This window comes from Pezoporus occidentalis, unplaced genomic scaffold (genome assembly GCF_034315485.1).
Source record: "Pezoporus occidentalis ecotype Australia unplaced genomic scaffold, CSIRO_AGI_Poc_V1 ctg167, whole genome shotgun sequence".
Taxonomy (NCBI): Eukaryota; Metazoa; Chordata; class Aves; order Psittaciformes; family Psittacidae; genus Pezoporus; species Pezoporus occidentalis.
The window spans coordinates 746,408-765,530 of record NW_026913499.1 but is presented as its reverse complement, the minus strand read 5'-3'; the positions used below and the strand labels follow the sequence as shown (position 1 = coordinate 765,530).

Sequence of the window (19,123 nt, the reverse complement as noted above, 5' to 3'; positions counted from 1 at the left end):
TAAACCAGATTCAGTAGAGGCCCCAAACACTACTTCTTGGCCTACTCTTCCTTACTGCAGCAGATGGATGCTGTGGGGCTGGAAAAGGGAAACTTCAGAGAGGGATGTAGGAACTACACTTTCCAGGAACCCTGGAGGAAACAAGAGGGTTATAAGTTAACAAGAGAAAAGGATTGAAGGACAGAGAGAAAGAAACCAAACATCACCCCCCCTTCCCAATAAAACCACCTTTGCTCTCACTATCGGGCCAATGACCACTTTCAACTCACACTTTCTGCTGGAAAAATAAATTAGGAGTCCAGCTTAATTTTGTCAATAGAAAGCTTAAAGTGGTCACTGGAGCACAAAGAGCTTTTCAAAAGGAAGCTGAGTTCAACAGGGACAAGGAAGTGGAGGTTGAAAGCACCACAAAAATACAGGCAGATTAAAAAACATTAAGGGTGCACCAGTTTTGAAGAATAAATATAAGGCTTTTGTAACAGTTCCCATAATCTTGTATCTATCTATTGCAGGCTATTTTTCTTTTGATTAATATCTATTACTTAAAAATAACTTTGCCAGGGCAGAAAATAAGTAGTTCATGTTGGTCTTCATAAAGACAAAACCCAACAACAGAAATTAGTAAAAGAACTAGGCATTTTCTCCCTGAATACACAGGATTATGCTTCACATTTATGCTGTAAAACATTGGATCCAGTACAAGCAGTTGTACTGCAATGGGGTTTGCTATGCTAAATACTTAAACTGTGTGCCCAGTCCTTCAAAGTCTGAGCTTATTCTCTCTTCAGAGCTTTGTAGCGTTGAGTCAATAGCGTATTTGTTTTGAATGGCTGTTCCTAGATAACAGTAATAAAAATGAAAAACTTGTTTACGCCATTTAACATGTCTAAAAGCTTAGCTCAGGACACTAAAGAAAAAAAGAAAACAAGCAAGCAGGAAACTGCAATTCTTTAGAATAGTCTCCGTTATTGAAAATAAGTTCCACCAGCAAAAAGAGTGTTTTGCCAACACTGAACCAGAACCAGTCTTGTTTATCAACTGGAGCAATGACTGGCATAAAGAGATTTCAAGGAATTTCTTCTTCCCCCTGCAGATATCCATAAGCTTTTCTACTACCCCAGACTGCATGTTGCAGTGATTGCAAGATGGGTCCTAAGCAGTAGCCTTTATTTATCAGAGCACATAGAACATGTGATGGAGAGGCAATTCTACCAATCTTATGAAAACTTCTTCCCCCATTTGAATAATACCTTCAGATCTAATAAATGTTAGATCAGCCATTTAGAAAGTGCCCCTCCACTAGTTTTTTAACTTTTACTAGTATTAAGATTTCACCAACATTTATACACAGATACCCATGGACTGTTCAATGTTCTCAAGCTGCATTTGTGGTTCAATTTCTGTAAAGTATGGTGATATTTTCAGGAACAAAGAGGAGGCATAATCTCTCATCTGTTTTAAGTTACACATGAAAAATACCGAGTATGTTAGCAACAAGTAGATTGGCATGCAGAAATTTCACAAAGGAAAAATGTAAGAATGCCAAAAAAAAAACAATTAGAGCAAAGGAAATAATGCAAACAGGCAATGATTTGCCATCCTTGCATTTTCAAAATCACAGTTCTAACTGAATGCTGCCTACCTTCATTTAATATCTGCTACTGTGTAATAAGCACAGTATTTGAAAAAAAAAAAAAAAACAACAACCAAACACATACATCTTCATATTTACATGCTACCTAGAAAGCTCCTGATAATCTGGAAGCAGACAGAACTCAAAAAGGTGCCTCTTTCCCAGTAAGGATGTTATTTCCCCTCTAAGGGCCTGGGGCAGTGTCCCTCAAATGCTAATAGCTTGAGTTGTGTGCAATAGCCCTATATTGTTTATATAGCACTTCACATGTTCAAAGCACTATGAGATATCAGCCATCACTACACTTTTATGAGGCTGTAAGTATTACCCACTAAACATTAGAGTTCAAATGACTTGCTCTTGATCAAAAGAAACTTTGTGCAGCAGGACCATAATTATTTGAATTTGGCAATTCTTGCAGTCCGTTCCTATGGTGACTCCGAAAGAAGAGGGGGGTGGGATATTGAAGCCAGTTGCTACTGCACTCTGCTCCAGCAGTGATATGCAGACACATACAGAATCCCTAAGGTATCTTGTGCTCGAGCAGCACCTTTTCTGGCAGCTTCCAGAAATAATTTTAGGAAATCAAAAGCACAAATTAATATACGTTAAAAGCCCCCAAACATGTTTTTCTGAATACATTTATTTCATATGATCAGTGTGAAGAATGTATAAGACAACATACAAATTGTACTGAAACACTCCAGAAATCCTAAGACAGGGGTCTCTATTCATGTTGAAGCATTTTGGGCTTTTCTTTTTTTATTTTTTGAACAAAAAGGATTAGTGAAAAAGGTACAAGTATTCAGCCCATTTTCTGCAGGTAAAAAGCTGCATTTCGTTCTCTAACACTTGACTACAGGAGAATTCAAGAACGTAGAAATACAGAATATTTTTAATCCCTATTTTCATCGATACTTCCACTCTATGAAAACTTAGTTGTTATGCTAACATTTATAAATATAACCTTATGAAGTCTCTATTCCCATAGAATACATACAAAGACAAAAAGAAATGTTGAAAAACAACCAATGGATCCAGTCTGAAATATATAAATGCTTAACACAAAATGGGAAAGATGCTAAAGATTTTTTTTATAGCTGAGAACACTTAATGTGATGCAAACACTGATATTGAAGACAGAATAAGAGAACTCTTATCCTCTGCCTTCCCAACCAGCACCCATCCTATCATGCAATATTGTCTTTCCCACATCTTACATTAACTTGTATGGAAGTCTTGGTTTCCACATGTACTACGTTTTCTGAGCATAGCTTCAGTTACTGGGCTTTAGAATCTTGCCTGTGGGATCACATGGGAAATAGATCATAACACTAAAAAAGTGGACCGCTACACACAATCCAGATTTGTCAAGTAGGTAAAAGGTGCCCATTCAAGGCTATCACAGGAAGAGGGAAGGTAAGAAATACCCTTCAAAGGTAGTAATTCTCTGTACTTATTACTAACAAAACCTCTAGTGTTTTAGCAGAATTGATCATGTTGCTCTTAATATTTACACCACTCTGTCACACAACTTCCACTTGATATTTTTTGGGTACAGGCCACACAGAACTCCATGCCAGCGTGTTTGCAATTTCTACTGGTTTGACTTAGATTGACTGAAAAGATAAATTACCGAAATATTTGCTAAAACATTAAAGTTTAAGCATAATGTCAGTAGGTGAGCATTACTTCATAGATATTAATGTAAAAAGCACTTACCATACTCCATCTAGTGATCTAAAGAACAGATGTTTGCATATGCTTTATGGACACTGAAATACGTGCATACCTTCCATAAATAGTAATGTGTTCCAGTTACAAGGAGTGGAGAATTGTCATCCAAAAGGCTGGGAAACTCCAGGCAGTATTAGAATTTATTCACCAATTTCTTGGCTTTAAATAAAAAGCAAAGCTTACAGGTCCGGTCCTGCAATCCTGTATTACAATTTCAAACAGGACTAACAACATGAAGTAATAAAATGCAGAGTCAAGCTCAATAAGTCAGATATAAAAGTATGTTTAGAACACATGAATGAAACCATGATTTGTTAAATAAGAGTAAGAATTTATATCGATTGAGGTACAAAAGCCTAAAGCAGTAAGCAAAAAGCCAGTATTGCCTTGGATATTTTTACATTAAATTTGGTTTCGGAAGTGCCTTTAATATCAAAGCGTAGCAAAATACTAATCAAGCAAAATTCTAATGGGCAAAGCATAGTTTTGAACTCTGCAATTAAATTATTTCTGGAAGTGCAATCAAATATTTGATTGAACTAATATCATTGCTTCTCACATTTGTTCTGTTCCTAAATTAGCTTGGCTAATCAGCATCCCACCTCATAGCCTGTGTTATAAACATGTAATATTATCTGATGGGTTTAACTTCAAGAGCACAGTAAATTTTTGGACAGTAGACTTACTAAAAAACTTATTCAAAAGCTACAAACACACAAACTAGCATACTTGGAGATGTACTGGTTTCTGGGCCACCAGAACTCTGATAGGACTCAATGAACTGCAGATTGCTGTGCCATGGTTGTGTCAAACAAGTTTTGATTTACTTTAAAACAGTCCTGTGTTCATTATTTCAACTAAAAATCTGTTCTATGGTGTGCCAACATATTCCACCCCCTCATGCCACCCCCCTGCCTTATTTCATGAGCAAGAACTAGGATGATTCTGTATAACTTTAGATTTCTTAATGCCATAGTGTACAAAAAAGCAGTCTTGTAGAATGCAGAATTTAAACAAGGCAATCACAGTTTTTCCTCCTGTCTCAGGCTGGCATGCACTGTTGCTTCAAGATGTTATACAGCTGCTACTTTTCTTCAGAGATGGCCGTACTCCAGTAAATGGTGAAATACTCCCTAAAACATCATTTTTTTTTTTTTTCCGCAGAGGTTTAGAGTGATGTTTCCATAGGTTGAAGTTAACATGAAAACATTGCGATTGTCTAGTTGGATTTCTTGAAAAACATTGGCCTTAGAATTACTGCATTAGTAATTAGGACACCAATGCTATACTCCAGCACACTGTAGAAATAACTGCAGTTAGTGTTTGTAGAATACAGTAGTCTTGGATTACAGTAAAGGTTATTTGATTCTGTTCTTGCCATTTTTAAGACCACAAAAAAATTAGCACATCTCATGGTCAGAAAAATTACTTCCTCTTGATAGCTGCACAGAAATTTTTATTTCCAGCATATAACTCAAAGTCATCCAAGAATAAATTGAATCCCTAATAACAACAGTCAGCTGGATTTAATTCCTTTTGGTGGAAGCACAGCAGTGTCAATACTTACTGAGATTTAGTATTAGTGCTAATTTATTGCAGGTGAAATGTCAATACAACATGGAAATTTGTCACTTGAGAAAGGTTTAATAAAAAAGATGAACACAACACAAAACAGAAGAGGTGATAAGAACCCAAAGCTGATCATTCTACTTTTTTTTTTCCAGATGAGCAGCCAGGTGCCAGCTGGTGTAAAGGCAGATGCCACTGACGTCAATGGAGCAGTGCCAGTTTGCACTAGCTGAGAATCTGATCCCAAGTGTGTTAGAACCATTTTTAGATGCTGACACTGGAATTGATTTTTGCAACACAATTAAAAATACACCCATGCACTGTATTTCTTCCTGTCTCCAGGTGTATAACTGGAAGCCTGTGGGAGAGTTGACAGACTGTGGGAGAGGGCAAATAGGAGCTAGAAGTAGCCAACAACTGTATCCATGAAATAACTTTGCAATACAAGTATTAATACTATTGTTCTGTTGGCTGTTATGAATATTTGCCTTTAAAACGCCTTAACTCCACCACCCAGAAACAATTCAATGTCAAAAGCACAAAAGATGCTGAAAGCCACACAGATTATATTTATGTATAACCATATAAACATGTTAATATACTGCTTTAATCAGTGTGCAAACTGAATAGAATGTTTTAATACATCATGAGGGAAACTATCTAAAATCATAAGTCCCCAAGCCTGAGATCTGTGTATTCACCCAACTATTTGCTCCTAAGCAATCGCACAGCTTCATAAACAGTAATATTGTTAAAGTACTAAAACAGCTCTTTGAAGTAGGTATCAGACAGGTCTGGCTCACAGACTATCATTTATATTTCATCAAGCATTTATGTGGCACAGGGAGAAGTAATGAAGAGAGGAAGAGGTAGGGGGATAAGCAAGGCACAGTATCCCTTCATAGTTCAGGGAGCCACTCTTGGATTATTGTTTTACACAAAGCAGCCATTAAACATGTGTAATGCATGACAGTTGTCAGTATTAACCAGAACAATGAAGGAGAACATTGACCTTGATATCTTGAATAAGAAGTCCAAAATGGAAAAGCTAACCAATTAGAGTTAAAGATGCAGTTCACATAGCACTGAAGTAAATTGTCTGTGCAGCACAACACCCATATCTTCAATTTAGGTCAGGCCATCAAAAGGAGGAAGAGGAGTGAAGACTGAAGATGAGATGCTCTACTTCACACAGTTGCCCTCTGGAAGGGCTGGCGAAGGCAGTCACTTAAATTAAGTACAGGTCATCAGACAAGATATCTAATCTATTCCAAAAACAGGCAGCTCTAGCAATCCAAATCCCTATGGCCTTTACAGCGACACAATGAACTACTTCCTCACGTACCTCTGTCAATTCATGTTAGGTTCCAATTTTTTTAAAGTGATATTTCATGCACACCATGACCCTATTGCTCATAGCAAGGAAAGTGCTTTGGTTTATTTATGACCTACTAACCTTAAATAAAAAAAAAAACAAACCACAACCCATACATCCAATCTGAATGTTCACATGGGCCTGCAGATCTGAAGTGAAATTTAAAATAAAGCTGGCATTTGTAACAGCTAGCTAAGCCCAGTAAGGGATTAAAAAAATATATATATGAAAACAAGATGAGAGAAGATGAAAGCATTTTTACCCTACATAACCTGCACACATCAGGAATCAGGCTGAAGGCTGGAGCTCAGGAATACTTTTTGTGGTTTTGTACTTATAAGTTCCATCCTGTTTCAAGAGAGGCTAGGTAACTGAGGAAATACTGAGGTTTTTCCATTATAGAGGAGTGGGGATAGAGCAGTAACAACCTGTGAAAGTTATTCCCTAAAATGCAATCCACCCTGCCTCAAGTTCTACATCACTACTCTCCTTCCCCTACTCCACATCCTAATTGCCAGGTATCAGCCAGGCAAGACCCCATACTGAAAAATGAAGCGACAGGTAAAAACAAGGTAGAAGAACATAGGAATGAGTACTGAAAGAAATGGCATAAAAAAGAAAGCTTACAATAGGGTAAATGTTAAATAGGAGCCACCCTAAACCATGAAGTCAATTAATTTGGCTGAAACAAGGTGAACAGATGCACGAAAGGCTGCCGAGTTGGAAAGCCTTATTCTCTCATCTCTTTTGCTGGTGTAAAAAAAACTCCTTTCTTAACATCCATGGAATTAAACTGTGAGAAAGCCAGTAAAAATAAATGGAGGGTAAAACTAAACAAATAAATGAAATAAATCAAACTTCAGAGATGCTGCTGTATCAGAGAAAAGTTAAAAAAAAAAAAAACTGAAAAAAAAAAAAAACAAAAACGAAACAACCCCCTACCACCACAACCACAAAGGGTTTGTTTTGAATTCAGGTATATTCATGATCACTGTGGCCTTTATAAACAAAATATATCTAATCTACTATAAAAGAAAATCAGTTGATTCCTGTCTTGTCTAGTTCTCCAACAGGATATATTAATGATTCTGTCCTTTAGAGATATTTGACAGAAAATTCAATTGAGTTAAGTGATGCAATAAAAACCTCTACACGCAGAGCAATTAGCTGAAAGAGCTAAGACAGTCCTCATCATGGTTTGTTTACAAAACAGCATACTTTTGACTTGCAATCTTTTGGTGCTGGTTTTCTTTTTGCAAGTACAAAACAAAATAATACCCAACATTTATAAAGATTTTGAAAATAACTAGAAATGGAAGAGAGTACAAGACATCTTTTACCAAAGGTAAACTAGCAATTCACAGAAACCAATGCATTAGTTGCATAATTTCAGTGCAGAAAGCTAAGAGTGGACCTAGAAAAAAGAAGCCTGACCAGCTGAGCTGCGAGACCACCTTCTGCAGAAGAACCCTGCTCCCAAACGTAAATCAGGTAAAATTCCTGTTACCATGTTTTGCCTTCTAATCAAGCTTCCAAAACCCTTCCCCTATAATGTGAAAACTGCAACACTGTTTTATTTATTTACTTTAAGAATTAGGACAACAGAGTTTGAAAACTCAGAAGATTGGAAAAAATTGTTGTACCACTGTGGAAATATTTAGGGATAAGCACTTGTCTTTGCAGTGATTAAGTTCTGGATATACACAGCATGCTGCCACCTAGAAAATGTGTGTAAAGAAAATTAAGGCCATCAAGCCTTGATGTTAGTTTGCCTTTTTCCCCTCCCGAAAACTATCATAACAAGTTCTTCAGGTATAAATTTGTGAGGAAAAAAGGCCTCCTGTCCAAGACACTCATTGAGAAATTAAAACTTCTTAAAAGGAAAATGTAGATTTTATCAATCTTAAGCAAGTTTAAATCCGATTGAACATGTCAGCAGAAGAAGAAATTTTACTCGGTAATCTATAATTGGCAACACTAATTCATAAAACTCTTAGCCATCTCTCTTTATGTATAGGATCTTGTGTTTTGGTTTGCTATGAAGTTCGGCTTTGTGCAACAACAGACAACATTAATCCACTTGTGCCTGGATCCTAACATATATTGTTGAAACCTGAATAAGTGAAATATGTTTTCTTTTCATAGAAAGAAGTTTAGAAAAACCGGCAGCTCCTTTCACAGAGGCTCAAATAGGATGGACAGAGAAGGTTGTTGGTAAGAGAAAAATGAGTGAAGTTGCATCATCTGAATAATTAAAATCATTGTGTGAATTTTGATTTCCCCCCACCCTCTTTTCAGACATTTGAGGATGCTGTCAAGTCAATGGAGCTCTGTTGTAGTGGTTGCTTCAGTGAACATTCAACGCTGTCGGTGAGTTTGGAATTAAAGTGAAAACCATCGACCGTTGATTGTACCCTCCAGCTAACCAGCCTCCTCCTTACTTCATGCTTTCAGGCCTTAACATCGAAGATAGCAACCTAATCACCACATGATGTTTCTTCCCTACTCTGCCAAGCTTTACAAAAAAGGTCACAATCAACATTCATTGCTGTCGGTGGGTTTAACTATGTGGACAAGCTCACTGAACAATGAATGCAACTGTGGCCCCACATTTTGCAGTTACTGATGAGAGGAATATCAGCTCTGAAAGCAGTAGTGAGCAGCAAATATTTATAGGCTACATTTTTCTGTTTAAAAAAAAAAGTGTAGTTGGGATATCTACCTTTTGCTTGCTTGTTTGTTTTCAAGTTTAACTTAGCTGACTAGAAAGAAAAGCCTGTTTTTTTCTGGAATATTGTCCTCAATATTGAAACCATAAAAACTGTTATTCAGTATGTACATGGAAATAAGTAACAATACAGGGAGCTTTGTGTGTGTCCACTCCTGATGTCTCTGAGCACAAGAGGATAGAATATTTAAATGTTTTAACTAGGCATTGTGAAATAGTTCAGAAGTTCCTTCTATGTTTGTCGTAACAAATACAAAGGAGTGCCCGAGTTCTAAGATACAGATAGAATATTACATCAAATGAAATATTGATTTTATGTGAAACTGATTCAGCACTTAAACACTATTAGATAGCAAATATTATTACATTTGCCTTTTTTAAGGATCTGAAAGATGACAAATACATATCCAGAAATAATAATGAATGAGTAGTTAAATTGTAAAATTGCTGTAAACTTTTAGGCACCTATGTCACATTCAGTATTGCTAATAGTAATAAGAAAATAAAAGTGTAAATAAAGCTCAAGATTTGTTCTTATTTCCTTACAACCCTTTGTTACCCTGGTCAGACACACAGGAGGACCAGCCTACTTTCTTATATTACATGGTTATGCAAGGTAAGTTCAGCCTTTAGACTTGATTCAACTCGAATATTCCAAAGCAAGAATTACTTTCAAAAGTTAGGTAATCATATATCATTCATACTGTCATAATGTGGGGTCCATTAACAATACTTAAGTCTGATGATTTACAAAGCTTATTCAGCACATCAGTTAAACACTTGTCTTGTGCACTGTGTTTGCTTGATTTATCCATATGTCACAATAGAGCAACTGAACAGATACAGGACCTTTGTGTCAGACTACTTAAATTATAAAAATATATTTCAGTCATGAAAGAGATCAGTCCTCAATCATATGAGAGACTGATGCTTATAGGAATAAAAAAATAATCAGTTCCTCAAAAACAATCACACTAACAAATTAACTCCCGAAATTGTTTGGGGATATTTTTTAAAATTGATATTTGGGAAGATTATATTTTCTTGTTGTAATATTTACTAGAGAAGAACCCACAGGGTCTATTGCTCACTGAATATTATTGTGATCAGAGGCAGAGAAGTAGTAAAAGGAAGGGTTGCTATGGATGTATGCATACATGCATAGTGTCTCAGCTACACTGTTCAGAAGTAAGCCAGTAAGTTTACACATTACTACAAAAATGTGAATTTGAATTACTACCAACTTATGTATTACAGATGAAGATCATATTAAAAGCAGGACTTAAAGGTATATACTCTATCTAGAAGGAAAAACTTTCAAATTAAGCTGCTCTTGCAACAGTCTCTGTCAAGGTGTCTTACTGGAACCTAAAAATCAGGTCTTGTTTCTACCATATATTTATATTATAATTGTATTATGTATTTTTAACAAAGAAAATGCTTATGAAGATAGAAGATTCTGGAATTTGGCAGCACTGGAAAGAGCAAGTGTCCTAGAGCACGAGTTGTTTCTCTATATATGTTTTCTATGCTGACAATGTCTGAACAATTAGCATCGGGAGAGATAGATTCCAGTGCAGGAAAAAAGTAAACTCACACCCTTTTCTAAAACAGTATTTTTCCCCCTAAATACATGTTTTTCTCTCATTTCTATCAATTTTCATACATTTGGTAATATCAAACAGTAACAACTCAAACCCTACTAGAACAGGGTACAGAAACTTTAGCCAGCATTGACCTGGGCACAGATAATCAGTTGACACACATTAGAAATACAAAACAAATATTTTCACCTGGACTGCAATTTTTTACTGGCTTCTGAAGAACAGACTCCACAATAATAATCTCTTCTAGTGATGCCTAGGCTAAGTTTTACTAGTAATTTTCATTACATTGTTTTCATATAGATACAGAAAAATGTCTTAATGTATGGATATATAATTTCATATAATACTAAAAGCCAACTTCTACAGACTAGTAATTTACAGAATGTTCACTGGCAAAACAATACCATTATTCCACACCCCACTAGAGATGCTGGTTCACACACATCTTTGCTTATGCTGTAAAGCCACAGAACAATCCCAATTTGGTAACGATAGCTGTGAAATACTGTAGAAAGGTTTCACGGTCATTTTCATGTGTTTTTGTTAATGTAATACATATGTACCCAGTGCAATGCCCACAGGCCCTAGAGACATTCTAGAAAATTGTTCCTCAGTGTCACTGTAAATAATGCACTCACAGCAGTATTTTTAGGTCAAGCCTATCAAAGTTGCAGTAAATGCAATGGACCTTGACATAATAGGAGAACTAGCTTTGCAGCAGCAGCAGAGGAGAAGAAATATACTTTCTACACACAGTAGATCAGTTGCTGCTCCCCTTTGCATACAGTACTGTGCTTGAAAACAGTGGAGGTAGTAACAAGGCCTTGCTATAGGGTTTGGAGTTACTGGGTTTTTATTTATCTCTAAATGTTCTTTTCTTGTTCTTGCCTGACTTCTGGCATAAGATGGGTCAAAACATCCAACTTAACAGTTTCTACATCAAGTCTATAACTCCTGCTTAGCAAGTACAGAAGGACACTTGATTACACCTCTAAAACTACAAGTTAAAGAATTCCTGGGATAGAAATAGTCTGCTATTCAGGACCATGGTAGGATGAATACACTAGATTCACTTTCTGGCACAGCCTAACACTACCACACTAACATTTCTTGCTTTACAGATGGTGAAGTGACATGGAGCAAGTTAAAGAGTCAAATATAGTAGTAGTCTATAATTGAACTGGAAACAGTTTCTAGATTATCTTGGACTATAACCATGTGTCTTCCTGGGAAAAATATCCTATAATACTGACTTTTCCCTAATGTGAACACCATGTTTCTGTTGCTGACCACCCCCTTTTTCTTTTCTTTTGATGTATACTTTTGTTACTTGAAAGAACTATGATGAAAATGAATTTTTATTTTAAGCACTGGCATGCTGACACCCACTCCAGATTAATTTTTATAGCTTGCCCTTTATTTAGGTTTGTGCAGTCTTTCCTTTGCTTCTTCTGGTTTTTACTAGTCTTCCTATGCATCTTCCTTAAGTGCGAGTGCCACAAACATAGACCACATTCCAAACTGCCCAGCCAAGGCTAGCTGAACTAGTCTGATGTCTCCTTTTTTACAAGCAATCACTGGTCCTTTGCAACCAAAAATAGCATTTGCAATGGTACCACAAAGTTAACACATTTAAATTTATCTAACGTTATTCTATAGATACATAAACCTCCAGAAGTTCTTTCCTAGTTTGCAGCAGATTATTTCTTCTCCTTGAAATGCAGCATTTGTAATTTTTTGAACTAAGATTTGTTTTTCAAAATACAGCTCCTCCTCTCCCCAGAAAATACTCACTAGGGTTTCGAAACATAGAAACCGTGGCAGCATTTAGTAGAAGGAATGGGTTTTGAATATCTTCAAGGTGCATAGCCATAAGAGAACCATTAACACATTTGCAATTTGTCACTATTGGGAGATATTGCCATATAATTTAAGAAAACAGTTTCTGGAATGCAACTACAAAATTTAACTCCTGTTCAATAAGAAATATATTAGATATACTATTGCTATAGTAAGCAAAACAGTTAACTACCCCCTCCTGATATCTGCATCCAAAGTGTATCTACAAGCTCAGTATTTTACCTTTACCTTCATAAAAAAAAACCCTGTTCAGATACCAGGTTAGGCAAAGAGGCAGGAGAGCTGCAAAACATTCACCTGGCCATTAAAATAGTTCAATTTGAGTGCAAAGAGAAACTTCCAGTACAATATATACTAGTTATCTAACCTAAAATATCACCCAATAGGTAATAGCAGGTTATCCCAATAACCATGTTATTAAGCTGATTGATTGCATGGATCTATTATTTAGTGATTGATCTTAAAGTATTTTATCATATTCATTTTGAAACACTGAAACAAAAATACAGAAATATTAATTTTAGCTAGTGAGAGCTGAGCCCAGGTGGTTTCCCTCAAAAGTCAACGCCACCATCTGATGTGTAAAACATTCTTAATTATCATAAAGTACACCCCATGCTAATCGTTGCGTTCGTCTCAAAATAACAAGCCATGATAAGCCTAGAGTTCATGACAATAGATTTACAATTAAATGTCGTTCAGTTCATTGTCAGTGTCAATGTGTTGCTGGGTATCACACTGATAGACATGATGAAACCACTCCATCCACTGTACCACAGCGGGAGGCCACAAACTGCTAGATGAATACCAAAACTAAAAGAACTTTCAGACAGACATTCAGGATATAACTTTAGAAGAGAACAGGAAAAAAAAAAGACAGTACTTTGAAGACAGCAGCCAGCTGCGGCCTACAAAACATCTTAAAGTCTTTGCAGTCTCTACAGGAAGATCTCTCTATATCCCCAAAACAACTGTGACAGGTCATTCCAGAAGTTCACATGGATCATGATCTGCAAACTAACGAGTTCAGATTCTCTGCTGGTTTTAATCAACATATTTCTGTTGATTTCAGTGGAATTATGGCAATTTGTACAAGCTGAGGATTTGGCAAGTCAACACAAGAAAATGTGAAAGAAGTATGGTCCCACACATCCTACACTAAATAAAATGCAGTCAGAAGTAGATGTCACTCTTGAGAGGGCAGAGAAAGAAACAAAAGAACATGTACTTGAAAAAACACATGTTCTCACCTACAGAGAGTGCATTTCTGCCCACAGATAAACTGTAGGTGGTCCCTGGACACACAACACTTGGACACCTAACTGCTCCATTTGTGCAGATTACTGCTTTGCAGGTACAAATAAGGAACTTCGGAACACAACAGGCAGGAGAGTATTTTGGGGCAGAAACATCACACCCACATTATGATAATCTGGCCTTTGCCACCACATGACAGTCTCTGCTTCATGAAGCTTTAGGTATGTGGGTGGAAAGAGCTCACAGTATATTTTTGTCTGACGATGGCTTCCACAGTACAAGTGCGCATACTTGAAGCAAAGGTAGCTTGTTTTCTCTCTCCCTTCACGTTGTGCACTTTACATGATTTCCGATTGACACAGAGCTAGTAAAACTCTCCCAGTCATTGACTGCATTTGAGGAAAAGAAGAAGCTCAAGGAAAACATTATCACATAATTTAAAATAGCTTCTGTCACAATATCCAGGAGCATCTTCGTTTGCTGTGCCTATTGGCACCCATCTCTGGCCTAGAACTATGTACTGACTTCAGACTTATATCAGCCTTTACAAAAGATGATTTATGTTCTGCAAAATTTTAGACATTGGCAGGTATATGTACAAATGCTTGCAACTGCTGACTGGAAGTGTCTTCTGGAACCATATGACATGCATCAAGAGAAAGATAACCAAACCACAGGTCTGTTCAAAGCAAATACCACAAACTGACTGTTAAGAGTCAAAGACCCAGAACACCAAAAATCAATATCTTTGTGGAGGCAGACAGGCCTCTAAGACACTGCATACTTCAAGAAAAAAAAAAAAAATAAGCTTTCCTTCCTCCTTATAGAGACAGTCATTGTGTGGGAACACAACTTCTGCTTTAAACCCTGCACTGAGATTTTGGGGTACAACTGTACCGATTGCTAGTCAAGAGCAGTGCTCAGGAGTAAACTACATCTGAGACATCCATACCTGAACAGATTCTGGTTTTTTGCTAGAACTTAGGTGCATACCTTTCCAGCCAGTATTGACCAATCAATGTCTAGTGCTACTGGTTCCTCTACTTAGATGAGGTACCTCAGCTATACTTTCCTGAATGAGAAACCTTCCTGCCTTATTTGTTTTCTGAGGATGCTATGAGATTAGCTCAGGATAGCCATCATAAAATTTTTTGCCAGGAGGATATACCAGCTTTTGCTGAATTGAAACTGAAAAGCAATTCAATAAAGTGCCTGCACAAAATACACCATGCTTTAAGCACTCCTTTTAGTCATTACTAAATAGGCTTTTGTTTTGCCAGCTTTCTAACCACAAACTAATTGATGCAGATCACACCTACAAAGAAATCCCAGATCAACAATATTAGTAGCTTGCTGTGCTTGAGCTGACAGGATACTGGTGTCACTATCCTCCCCACAACAGGAAGATCCACAGTTATAACAGGCCCCCTAACTCCTTGAGCAATTAAGTTGGTACCTCTGCATTGCACAGACAAGACTGGTACATTCCTGAGCTGACTGCAGTTTATATACCTTTATTATCATCAAAAACTGTAACAGTCAGTGTTAACACAGAGCCTGCATAGTCACAGGCACAGAATACTGCAATATGTGCTAAAGCTCTATGATCACTTTAAGACTGTTGGCTGCTACATTTTACCATCTCTGCTTAAAATAAGGTTGCTCAGTAACTGCTTTCCAAGCTTTCACATATGTACAATTTGCATCAGCTACAAGTGTAAATTTGCAAGCAATTGGAACGCAGGCATTTGCACAGCCTGATGGAATCTGTATAGAAGGTAAAGCTGTCACCAGATGGCATTTTTAAGTTTTGTGCAGCCAGATATTCAGATGCAGCTTCTGAATTTTGGATGCTTCATTTTTATACTCCCAAAACACAACGTTTGCCCCTAGAAATAACTCCTGTGATATCTTGTGGATAAACCTCTAACAGTTCATTTTGCATGACTACATACCTAAACTGTAGGAGCCCTAAATTAGTACTTGGGCAGAGACCACTCAAAAATTCAGTCCGTAATGGCAGTAAATAAAGTTTTTATGAGTATAATTTTGAGCCAGCCCTAACAGTAGCAAAAATAAGTAGGTTGCGTGTTCCTTTCCTACAGGGAAATGTTGCCAAAAATATATAACTGTCACTTTTCATCTTCAGAATAATGTTAGCTACTGGAAAAAAAAGATTCACAGTGAGCAATTATGTCTTCATCTTCAATGTCATTTTACATCATTTCACTATCAGCCATCCTCAAAAGCTTAGAGGCAACATTCTAGGTCAGTGACTTCTGCAGATAGTTTATTTGCTGTTTGGTAATTAAATTAGATACACTTTAAATACCAGATTCTGAAGCAGACAAGCACTTGCTAACAGGCAACCAAATGTAGCACTGGCACTGTTGACACTGCATGATGAAAATTATACATGTTATCAATCATTAACTATCACTGAGGATTACAAATTTAAGGATTATGATATTAAGAATAACTGGATCAGCAAATCACTGCAGAGAAAAATCTTTAAAATGTAGCTAAAAGCCAGACTGAAGGACTGACCTACTTTTCAACACCAAGTTTTATTTATGCATGTATAGAATTTTCTTATGATTATCAAAATAGCTTCTATCAAAAAAGCTCTTAACTATTAATAAAACTAAATAGAGAAGGAAATACTGCAGTGGGTGTTCAGCTTTTAATAAGGTTTTAGCTTGCACCTCCTGCAAATACCCCCCCTAGTTCTTTCTCAGATAAAACTTTAAACAGCAAAAGAGACATTTTCATTTTATATAGAAATTTTTGCAGATAAATTAACTCTTAAGATAAAACTTAAAATTGGAAATTTAAAAACTCATATCAAACATGGGTCAGAGACTTCCAGTGTGTAAAAAGTATAAAGGTTTATTAATTAAGCCTTGAAATTGGAAATTAACATTAAAGAAGTCGGAAAAAGATCTGATTGGTCCTATAAAATATGCTTTTTTTTTTGCAAGAGAATTTCTCATAACTCTTCAAGGGACAACAAGTAAAAATCCCAAACAAACAAATAACAACTAAAAAACCCACAAAATTAAGCCACTTAGAGAGGTACTATACAAAAAAAAAAAAACACGAAACAAAAAAAAAAACACAACAAAAAACCCCACACATTTGTCCTTAATTTTGTGCATTTAATGAGTGATTTTAATGGTTCAAGGCATGCAAATGATAACAGAGCACCAAAAGAATACAAGTTCAAGCTGGAGTCTGCTAAGTCATGCAAGCGGTTCCACAGCAGAGGCTACTGGGTTTCCACTGTTTTGCGTGCTTTCTTTGGCCTTTTATTTCAAGATAGACACACAGGCAGAATGTACGGTCACAGATTATTAAAATATCCTGCCCACATAGCTGTGTCTGCAGACCACTGTAAGGACATTGAAGCCAGCCCCACAAACTAAAGATGACACAGTATAATCATAGCATTGCTATGGCTACTTCTACAGCACTGAGCTGGAAAATTAGTCTTAATGTTTGCAGGTATTGCTTTGGCTCAGACACATGGAAAAACTGGCTTCAAGAATGAGGAAAACTCAACCCACCACATATATATTTCTGACTATTATAAAACATGAGACAGAACAAGGGGTTTCTGTGTCCCTTCCTGTGCCACGGGTAGAGGTTTGCAGTGGTGTCACACAGCTGCCAGCAGGTGTTGCAATGGGCAGCCATGTAAAGCGCCTATTCACTGAACTCTGCCACTCCAGTTATGTGCTCTTTATGGCAAGGAAAACAGAAAAAACAAAGAGGCTGTTATGCTTTAACTTCAAAGCCTTCCTAACCCCAGGCTTCAGCTCTGTACCTCAGGCAGTGCAGCCCAGAAGACAAGCAGCATGGTCTCAGGTAAAGATACATTTCTGCTCCAATAACCTACTCTCTGTAGTGTTTACAAAAGAGATTAGATTTAAAAAAAAAGGCTTAGTATAGGCACAGTGATAGCAGAAGGTCATTGGACAGTTATCATTTGACTGAAAAAAAAAACACTTTTATTCTTAAGCTTTCCAAGTTCACAAGAAGGTTTTTACTGAAATGTCGTAGAGGAATAGTGAGTTTATCCATAAGCGCACAAGAATAAATGAGCAAGAAGTCAGGAGATCTTGATCTTCCAAGTTTACAGTTCCTTTTGGAGTTATTCTTCAGTTGCACCAATTTCCTCTTCATGATGGGTAAAGCTTTTATGAGCTCCCTGAAGCCTGCGTGAAATATTTACTCTGTTAGTCTAATTAAAGGTATTATGATGTACATAGTTACTGGATCTGTCCCAGTGGCACTTCACATCATAAATAACAGATTTGAAATGTATTCCTATTGGGACAAGCACTAGTATCAATTCTTCTTATGCTATCTCTTTAACCATTACATCACCTAACAATTCTTTTGGATTTTTCTTTTGAGGAAAAAAATTACCATTAAGATAATATTAGCTCATTATCCTTCCACTGTAGTTAATAGATAACTTACAATGATGTTTTTAGGATCAACATTTTTGGAAGTTGCACATCCAAGAATTTATGAAGTAACTTGGATGATGCTTTCTTGTTGCTGAGTACAGTAGATATGCTTTCCAACAATTTCTTCAATTTCCCCAACATACTCGTAGTCACAGCTCCCCTTTTCCCAATTTGATTCTAATCTACAAAGCTAGTGAAGATGCTCATGTTCAAAACCAGGTTCTCAATGAAGCTGTTGAATTGTTCTGAAATTGGGACAGAACTTATATATCATCATTCAATAACTTTTCATTTTGAAAACAAATAAGTAACAACTACCTTTAACCCTCATAATACAAATCCTGGTATCCCATTGTAGTGTAAATTGATAGTTTGTTCCTTACATACCCATGGTGACTTTCATTCTCCCTACATTTCAAGAGTTTTTAAAAAGTTGGATAATTTAGTCCAATATTAATTCAAGGAATTTAACTTCAGCCAGCAGACAGACAATTCTGTGACTCCTCTTAACCTGTTCCCAGTTCTTAAAGATGGGAAAGATTGTGTGGTGTTTTTTTTTTTTCTACCCATCCACTGTCCTCCACAAAGATCTTTCCTTGGAAACACATTTTTTCAGGGGAAAAAAAAAAATTGAGAAAGAAACTAGAAAGTTTTACAGATGATTGACACTGTAAGCACAGGACACTTGGCAGTAAAAGAGAAAAATTACTTGAGCAGAAGTATACCAGAGCTGAAGAAAAACTTGTAAACAAAAATACATAATCCAGTTTCTCACTACAGACCAATAGTGAAATGGAACAATGACATTCATTATGGTGCAAACTTGAGGGAAGTCACTGCTGGTCTTAGGAAGCCTTGCCTTGGGACAGCACAGACGTGAAT

General features: G+C 36.7%; 3 long non-coding RNA genes across 4 annotated transcripts in view; 2 read left to right on the top strand and 1 right to left on the bottom strand.

The window, feature by feature from the left end:
* LOC134160960 (uncharacterized) overlaps positions 1-5,262 on the top strand; it is a 56,993-nt gene extending 51,731 nt beyond the window's left edge. For both annotated transcript variants that reach the window (XR_009963756.1, XR_009963755.1), the window contains one exon: positions 5,095-5,262. This is a non-coding gene — a long non-coding RNA (uncharacterized LOC134160960). The remainder of the gene's footprint in view (positions 1-5,094) is intronic.
* The window catches only part of LOC134160962 (uncharacterized), a 40,520-nt gene that overhangs the window by 8,024 nt on the left and 13,373 nt on the right, over positions 1-19,123 (bottom strand). The gene's annotated exons all lie outside the window — the stretch shown is intronic.
* Positions 7,267-9,567, top strand: LOC134160961 (uncharacterized). The gene is made up of 2 exons (XR_009963757.1): positions 7,267-7,816; positions 8,472-9,567. It is a non-coding gene; the product is annotated as an uncharacterized LOC134160961 (long non-coding RNA).